Raw genomic sequence first — 8,176 nt, forward strand, 5'->3', positions numbered from 1 at the left:
TGTGAGTTCCAGGACAGCCTGGAGTATATGAGACTTTGTCTCAAAACCAAAAACCAAAACTCAACAAAAGACATAGTGGCTCCCAGCTTGTTCTCTCCTTCCCTCTCGTGGACCATCCCTTCTGGGATGGTCAGCTGACTGATGGTCAGACAGAGTCAGCTGACTCTGTCTCAGCGGGTGTTAAGGGGGAGCAACTGGCCAAGCCACCAAGAAGTGAGACAGCAGCCCCATGGGTGAGGCCAGCCATCTAGCCCCAGTGACATTTTCAGAAGACCAGAGAGAGCACCAGGCAGCGTTCTGTACAACTTCACGAAAGAATGCCAGGATCACATTGTCAAGTCTCTAGGCTTCCAGAAATTGGGTAAGATAATCATTTCCTTTCCAGATTGATTTAAAAGATAACAGAAACGAAGCAAAAACCATAGAGTTGAAGGAACAACAATAAAAAAGAGGAAGCATGAAATAGAAACTAAGATTAAAGTCGGCAATGAAAATGATTGCTACTAAAAGGCAAAGGAACGTAAATCATAGGAAACTGAGTCATATACTATGTTCCTAATGTAGACATTCAGAATCCAAAGGTCAAGAAAGGCTGAGCATAAGAAAATTAATGGCGCTGGGCATGGTGGCGCACAACTTTACTGCCAGCACTTGAGAGGCAGAGGCAGCCAGGTCTCCGTGAGTTGAGGCCAGCCTGGGCTATGCAGGGAGACCCAGTCGTGAAATAGGCGATGATAAACTAAATTTACAAAAAAGCAAGCAAGGCTAGCAAAATTAATGTTAGACGAAGTAGAACTTAAGAGGAAAAGGTCCACCTAGGCAGGGAGAGTTATTACACAGGAAAAGGAAAGTAACGATGTAACAAACTAGCTAAATAATTAGTTCAACTGATGGGGCTACAACAAGAAAGTGATAAAAGTAGAGTGAAAGGTTTTAACTCACACCATTGATGAGCAAGCAGACAATGTATAATGCAGGAGCACTGACATAGTATAATTAGTAACATGGAACATTATCCCAGATTTTATATTCTGCAAATAATGACTACTCATGTTCATGTATATAAATTAGGGGAAAAAGATCACGTAGAAAAATTTCATTAAAACCTATTTAAAAATTATGGCTCATGACTTTAGTCTGCAATTAAACACTGATGGCATAAATGGGTTCTAGAAAACAGTCTTCACAAGCCTATGCAACAAGTTCATCACAAATAAGAGCTTGAACAGAAAGAAAAAGTATGCAGGTGGGGTTAAAAGCAGGGGTGTGAGGGTGGAGGTGGGCAGGAAGAAAATGGAAAAGAGAATGCTAGCTCAGCAGTTAAGAACCTTTGGAGGAGTCAGGCTCCATCCCCATCGTGTAGGACTATCTGCAATCCAGTTCCAGGGGATCCAATGCCCTTTTCTGGCCCCCAAGGGCACCAGACACACGGGGTGCACAGACAAACATGTAAAATAAAAATAAAGAAACCTTTTAAAAAGAGTGCTAGCCAGGACATGGTGACGTTCACCTTTAATCCCAGCACTCAGGGAGGCTGAGACAGGCGGATCCCTGTGAGTTAGAGGCCAGCTGGTCTACAAAGTGAGTCTAGGCCAGCCAAGGCTCCACAGAGAACACTATCTGGGGAAAAGAAAGAAAGAAAGAAAGAAAGAAAGAAAGAAAGAAAGAAAGAAGGAAGGAAGGAAGGAAGGAAGGAAGGAAGGAAGGAAGGAAGGAAGGAAGGAAGGAAGGAAAGGATGGAGGGAGGGAGGGAGGGAGGGAGGGAAAAAGGAAGGAGGGAAGAAAGAGAATGTTTTGTAGGCTGTGAGCTCACAGTGAGAGTTAGTTTATTTGCCTGTCCTAAGATCGTAATAATGGGCCAGCAATATGGCTCAGTGTGTAAAGGCACCTGCCACCAAGTACTCATGCCCTACATACACAAAATCAATAATGTAAAAATGTTTTTAAAGCATTTAAAAGAAAAATGAAAATATCAAACCGAAGCCAGGCATGGTGGCACGCGGATCGCTGTGAGTTCGAGGCCAGCCTGGTTTATAAAGTGAGTCCAAGACAGCCAAGGCTACACAGGGAAACCCTGTCTTGAAAAACTAAAAACAATCATGAACAAAAACACCTGAGCCTTTGTGGTCTCACATGGGAAGAAGAAACACTGAAAACCTGATGATGCTTTCCCAGGAAAGCATTTAGTCAGTTATCCCAGGGTCTCAACCAAGCTAGGTGAGTACTCTATAACCCAGCTATACCTCCGATCCATGTCTTCTATGATTACTGAAGTTTTGTTTTTTTTGCCGGGCATCTGTTTTACCATTAACAATTGGGCACACATAAAAAGTGGTAATTAGTGGGGGAATGGGAGGAGCATAAAGGTGTGCTGTGAATTTGCTTCTGTTTGCCTAATTCCTCTGCTCCTTGCTCTGTGCCACTAGCAACATTAATAATATCTTCTTTCTTTTATTTTGTTTTCAGCCAGGCATAGCAGCACATGCCTTTAATCCCAGCACTGGAGAATTTGAGGCTATCCTGGTCTGTGTTATGTGTGTATATTCACGTGTATGTAAGTATGCACAGGCACACACATATATGTGGAGGCTCAAAGTTGAGGCAGGATGTCTTTCTCAATTGCTTTCCATGTTATTTATTAAGTCATGGTCTCTAGCTGAACTGGAGTTCAGCAGTTCTAGACAGTGTGACTGCCCAGCTTATGCCAGGGGTCCTTGGTCGCTGCTTGCCGAGAACTGAAATTACAGGTGGGTCATGGAGCTCACCCAGAATTTCCTGTGAGCTCCAGGGCTCAGATCTCTGGTCCTCACTTTTGCATTTCCAGCACTGTATCCTCTGAACCCTCTTCAGCCAGTAATGCATTATTAAAACAGTCCTGAAGGAGCGATAACTGAATAAATGATGGTTAATGATGTTTTAGAGCTAAAGAAAGAATTCAATTCAAGGCCAGCCTGAGCTGCATAGAAAATTCCAGGCTAGCCAAGGGTATACAATGAGAAAGAAAGAGAAAGAGAAGTCGGGGGGGGGGGGAAGAAAGGGGGAGGGAGAGAGGACAAAAAATAAACAAAGAACTCAATTCATTGATATGAGAAATCCAATTAACTTTAAGCAGAATAAAGAAAAAACAGTATCTAGGTCTGCTATGAAAAAAAAAAAAACCCACAACTACAGAACAGAAACAAAACTAGGCAAAACAACAACAAAACAACCAATTAAAACAAACAAACAAACAAACAAACAAAAACCCAAAACAAAAAACAACCCAAATTTGTAGATAATGGGGGCAACAGTTTTATAAAAGCCTTAGAGCGGGATCAGTAGCCAAAAGCACATACTGCTCTTTCAGAGCAGACTCTAATTGGGTTCCCAGCACCCATGTAGGGCAGCTCACAGCCACATGTAACTCCAGCCCCAGGGGATCTAATACCCTCTTCTAGTTTCCATGGGTACTCACAGACACACAAACATAATTTTAAAAATAATAACATGATTTTCAAAAAGACCTCAAATATGTCAGATGACTTGTCACTAACAATAACAGAAGCTAGAAGGTAGTGAGATGTTAATACTTGAGGATAGTTCTGTAGGCTCTATGAAAGATGACTGTCAACTCTTAAGTTCTTTAATCAGTAAAATATATTTTTTAAAAACAAAGAGTAAATAGGGGCTGGGTAAATGGCTTAGCAGCTAAAAATGTGTACTGTTCTTGCAGGACCCAGGTTTGGTTCCCGGCCCCCGTGTCAGGTGTCTGTAACTGCCTGCAACTCCAGCTCCAAAGGATGGCCTCTGAGGGTACACGCATGCATGTGCACACATACACAGTTAAAAATAAAGTAAATCTTTAAAAACTGAAGAGTAAATAGAGACACAAAATCAGTCCTTTGCCTCCACAGACCTTGAGTGTACACATTAGGCAGAAAGAAAGCATCATAGAATCATTGATATATAGTATAAAATGTAAGAGAACAGTGATGGGTGTGCGGGTTCATGGCTGTAAGCATATTTTTCAAGACTGAGACAGAAGAAGTGATTTCTGGGTCAGCATGGACTATCTGGTAAACTCCTGTCTCAAACAGAGAAGAAGAAGAAGAAGAGGAGGAGGAGGAGGAGGAGGAGGAGGAGGAGGAGGAGGAAGACGAGGAGGAGGAGGAGGAGGGAGGAGAGGGAGGAGGGGGAGGAGGAGGACAACAAGAAAAACAAGATGAAGAGGAAGCGAAGGAGGAGGAAGAGGTAGAGGAAGAAGAAGGAGCATAACAAAAGGTGCAGAGGTAAGTACATGGCAAACCCGAATGCTGGCCTTCGGAAAGTATAACAACAACAAGCATGTCTCAGGAAGTTAAGAAAATGAGGCCAAGCACATAAAAGTTTGGCACAAAATTTGGAACTGAACTCTCTGAGGCTTGCGCTACCAGGAGGAACTGTGGCTGTGGGCCTGCAGCTGAAGGTCATCTTCAGCTACACAGCAAGTTCAACACCAAGCTAGGCTATAAGAAATTCTATCAAAACCAGAACACCCTTAAAAATGACAAAAACAAGACTATATGTTATTTACTGATGATAGTATCCTCCAAAAGATGACTGAACCTCAAAAGGATAGAAAATTTAGACCATACTTTTAGAGCCAGATATAGTGGCGCACGCTGTAATTTTAGCACTTGAAAGGTAGAGGTATAAGGATCAGGAGTTCAAGATCAGCTTTGCCTATAAGAGTTCAAAGCCAATCTGGGCTACTAAAACCTTGTCTCAAAAAAAATAAGTGAGTACATAGAACTGCTGATGAAAAAAAAATCATATTTATAATATTTGAGAGAACAATAGCATAAGGACACAACTAAAAACTTGTAAAATTCTGCTAAATAGGTGGATAGGAGAAACTGTCTTAATTGTTTATCAGAAGAAAATAGTTTAAAAAATTAGCCAGTTAAATATTTATCTTAATGTTGTATTTTGAATGAGAATGGCCCTCACAGGCTCACATATTTGAAAACTTAGTTCCCAGTTGGTGGAACAATTTTGGAAGGGTTAGGAGGTGTGGCCTTGTTCTAGAAGCTGTGTCACTGGGGGTGCACTTTGAGGTTGAGGTTTCAGAAGCCCACACCACTTTCCAGTTCTCTATCTCTCTCCTTCCTGTGGACTCTCAGTGACTGCTCCAGCACCAAGCCTGCCTTACTCCCTGCCATGATCGTCATGGACTCGCTCTCTAGAATTGTGAGCCTCAATAAAGTCTTTCTTTCACAAGTTACCTTGGTCATAGTGTCTCTTCACACAATAGCAAAGTAACTAAGACACTTAGAAAGTTGAATAAATAAAATCAGCCCAAATGGAAAACGGACTAGGAAGAAGAAAACCAAATAGGACAGCTCGTGGCTATAATCCCAGCAAGTGGGTTCAAGGCCAGTCTGGACTGCAGAGTAAATCCTGATCAAAGCATGAGCACGGGGCTGCAGTGTTAGATAGGGTGGCATACACCTTCAATCTCAGTACCCAAGAGGCAAAGGAAGGAGGAGCTCTGTGCGTTCAAGGCCAGTCTGGTTTACATTGTGAGCTCCAGGACAGCCAGAGCTACAGAGCAAGACTTTGTCTAAGAAAGGAAGAGGAGGCCTAGTGAAATGGTTCAGTGGTTAAGAGTACACGTTGTTCCTGCATAGGACATGAGTTCAATTCCTGCACCAACACAGGGAAGCTCACAACTGCCTGTAACTCCAGCTTCGAGGATCAACAAAACTGAAATGACTAACACAGATGATAAATGAATAAAAAAGTTCATAATAAAGAAGCAATGGCACAAAGAAATACAACATAAACAAATTTATGCTGATATATTAAATAAATGAATGTGAAAAAGTCCTAAAAATGTATAGTTTAGTTTATAATCAGAACTGACTAAAGAAGAAAAAGAGGCATGGTGGCATACGCCTTTAATCCCAGTGTTTGGGAGGCAGAGGCAGGTGGATCTCTGTGAGTTTGAGGTCAGCCTGGCCCAAAGAGGGAGTTCCAGGACAGCCAGGGCTACGCAAAGAAACCTTGACTCAGAAAAAAAAAAAAAAAACCTCCCCAAAAAAAGAAGCAGGGAAAAAAAAAAAAACAACCAAGAGAGAAGTACAGGAGAGATTATGAATTAATCTCATTAGTAAATACAAATTAAATAACCCACTAAATGCAGTTTATGCTCACTTCACATTCAAATATATTTCAAGGAGAGTAAATATCCTAATTATAAAACATAACACCACAAGAGTGCTAGAAGAAAACACAGAATTATATTTTAATCCTCAGCATGACCATCAAACTTGGAAAAAAAATGAGACTTAACTATGTAAAAAAAAAAAAAAAGTGAGCTAGAGGTGGTATTGTGGCTCAGGTTTGAAACCCCATACTTAAGGAACAGAGGCAGGAGGATGGAGAATTGAAGGTCAGTCTGGGATGCATAGCAAGATTTAAAACAAACAAACAAAAAACAATGCGAATGACCCTTTCACAAGGGTCACCTAAGACCATCAAAAAACATAGTTATTTACATTATGATTCATAATAGTAGCAAAAAAAAAAAAAGCATTTTATGGTTGGGGGTCACCACAACATGAGGCGCCCTATTAAAGGGTGGCAGTTACAGGAAAGTTGAGCACCATTGTTTTAAGAAAAGGAGGGACCTAGTTGGAGAACATGGATCACTGGTCCACAGAACCTTCCTCTCACACTCTCTGCCTCCATGATGCATGATGTATTTTCACTCTGCTATCTATCCTCAGCTGTGATGTTCAGCCTCATGTTAAGCCCCAAGCATAGAAGCTAAGTGATTTTGCCATAAAACCTCTGAAACCATGAGCTCAAATACTCCTTTCCTCCTTTAAGTTAGTTGTTTTTGTCTAGTATTTTGTCATAGTAACAAAAGATCATGAATATGAATGAAGTCAACAAAGCAGTTAATATCAGTTCCCCAATGTTAACCTAGTTCTGATCATTTGCATCACAATTATGGAATATTTAGGTAACATACTGGAAGCTGGTTAGTTATATATTAGAAACTTGTACGCATTTGTTGTAACTTTTCCGGGAATTGAGAAGTACTCCAGAAATTTAAATGTACCAAAAAGAAATCACCTACCAGTCAGCTTTCCATGGTGCAGTTTCTCTTTAATGGCACTGATCTCTTCAACAATTACAGCTGCCTTCTCAGCACCAACCTTAGTGCTGTTTGTCTTGAGATGTCTAGCAGACAAATGAGTCTATTTTCTTTAAATTCAACTTCCCTCAAGTTCTTCAGACATGGGTAGAATGGAGCTAGATTCGTATTGCAGGTGGTCCCAAGGCCAGTCGGTTCCTGTTACAGTCCTTGTTCCCCTCTGAACTCATAAGCCAGACACCGAACCCACATTTCTCTCAGCATTCTTGGACCAAGTTCCAATTAGAATAGCCATCAAGTTCTACTTCCAACATCCAACAGCTTTTCTAACATAAAATTTTATCAAGGTTACAATTAATACTACTCATCACAGAAGTAGTGACATTGCTGAAGGTACTTTTAAATAAAATAACTTCATATTATTCTCTCTTTCTGTTTTAACATTCCTCAGTAATGCTTTCCAATGTTTGAGGCAGTGTTAAAGAGCCTACAGTTTTGGGACCTAAGAAGAAGTTTAATGGGTTACTTTAGTTTGGGTCAGGTGGGATACTGTATGTTCTCCATAGTGCACATATCATTCCTAGCCCTCAGAGTGAAGGAAGAGCCTCCAGGAACACTCCCCATGAAACAGCACAGGAAACCAACCCTTCCTGAAGGCTCTATGGCATGGGACTAGGCACTGCTGAAATGCTGTGAAGAATGTTCATTTCCAGCCAGGCATGGTAGGGCACACCTTTAATCCCAGTACTCAGAGAGGCAGAGGCAGTCAGATCACTATGAGTTCCAGGCCAACCTGGTCTATAAGTGGGACAGCCAAGGCTAGACAGAGAAACTTTGTCTGGAAAAAAACCCACTAAAACAAAACAAAAATACAAAAAAGAATGTTAATTTCCTAGGTCTTTATTTAGAGCATCTGTGTTAGCCTGTTCTGTTGCTGTACAGAGACACCGTGACTATGACAACTCTTATAAAGGGAAGCATTTAATTGAGGGCTTGCCTACCATTTCAGAGTGCCTTCCTCTGATCTCCACTCACACCAAAGCAAGTGCCAAA

General features: G+C 41.3%; 1 long non-coding RNA gene across 1 annotated transcript; it reads left to right on the forward strand.

Annotated features, from left to right (window-relative positions):
• Nucleotides 1-228: 228 nt before the first annotated feature.
• On the forward strand, nucleotides 229-4,075 carry LOC132646481 (uncharacterized). Its single transcript, XR_009584775.1, has 3 exons — nucleotides 229-361; nucleotides 2,467-2,554; nucleotides 3,713-4,075. It is a non-coding gene; the product is annotated as an uncharacterized LOC132646481 (long non-coding RNA).
• Nucleotides 4,076-8,176: the final 4,101 nt, after the last annotated feature.

The sequence above is a fragment of the Meriones unguiculatus genome, chromosome 11 (genome assembly GCF_030254825.1).
Source record: "Meriones unguiculatus strain TT.TT164.6M chromosome 11, Bangor_MerUng_6.1, whole genome shotgun sequence".
Lineage (NCBI taxonomy): Eukaryota > Metazoa > Chordata > Mammalia > Rodentia > Muridae > Meriones > Meriones unguiculatus.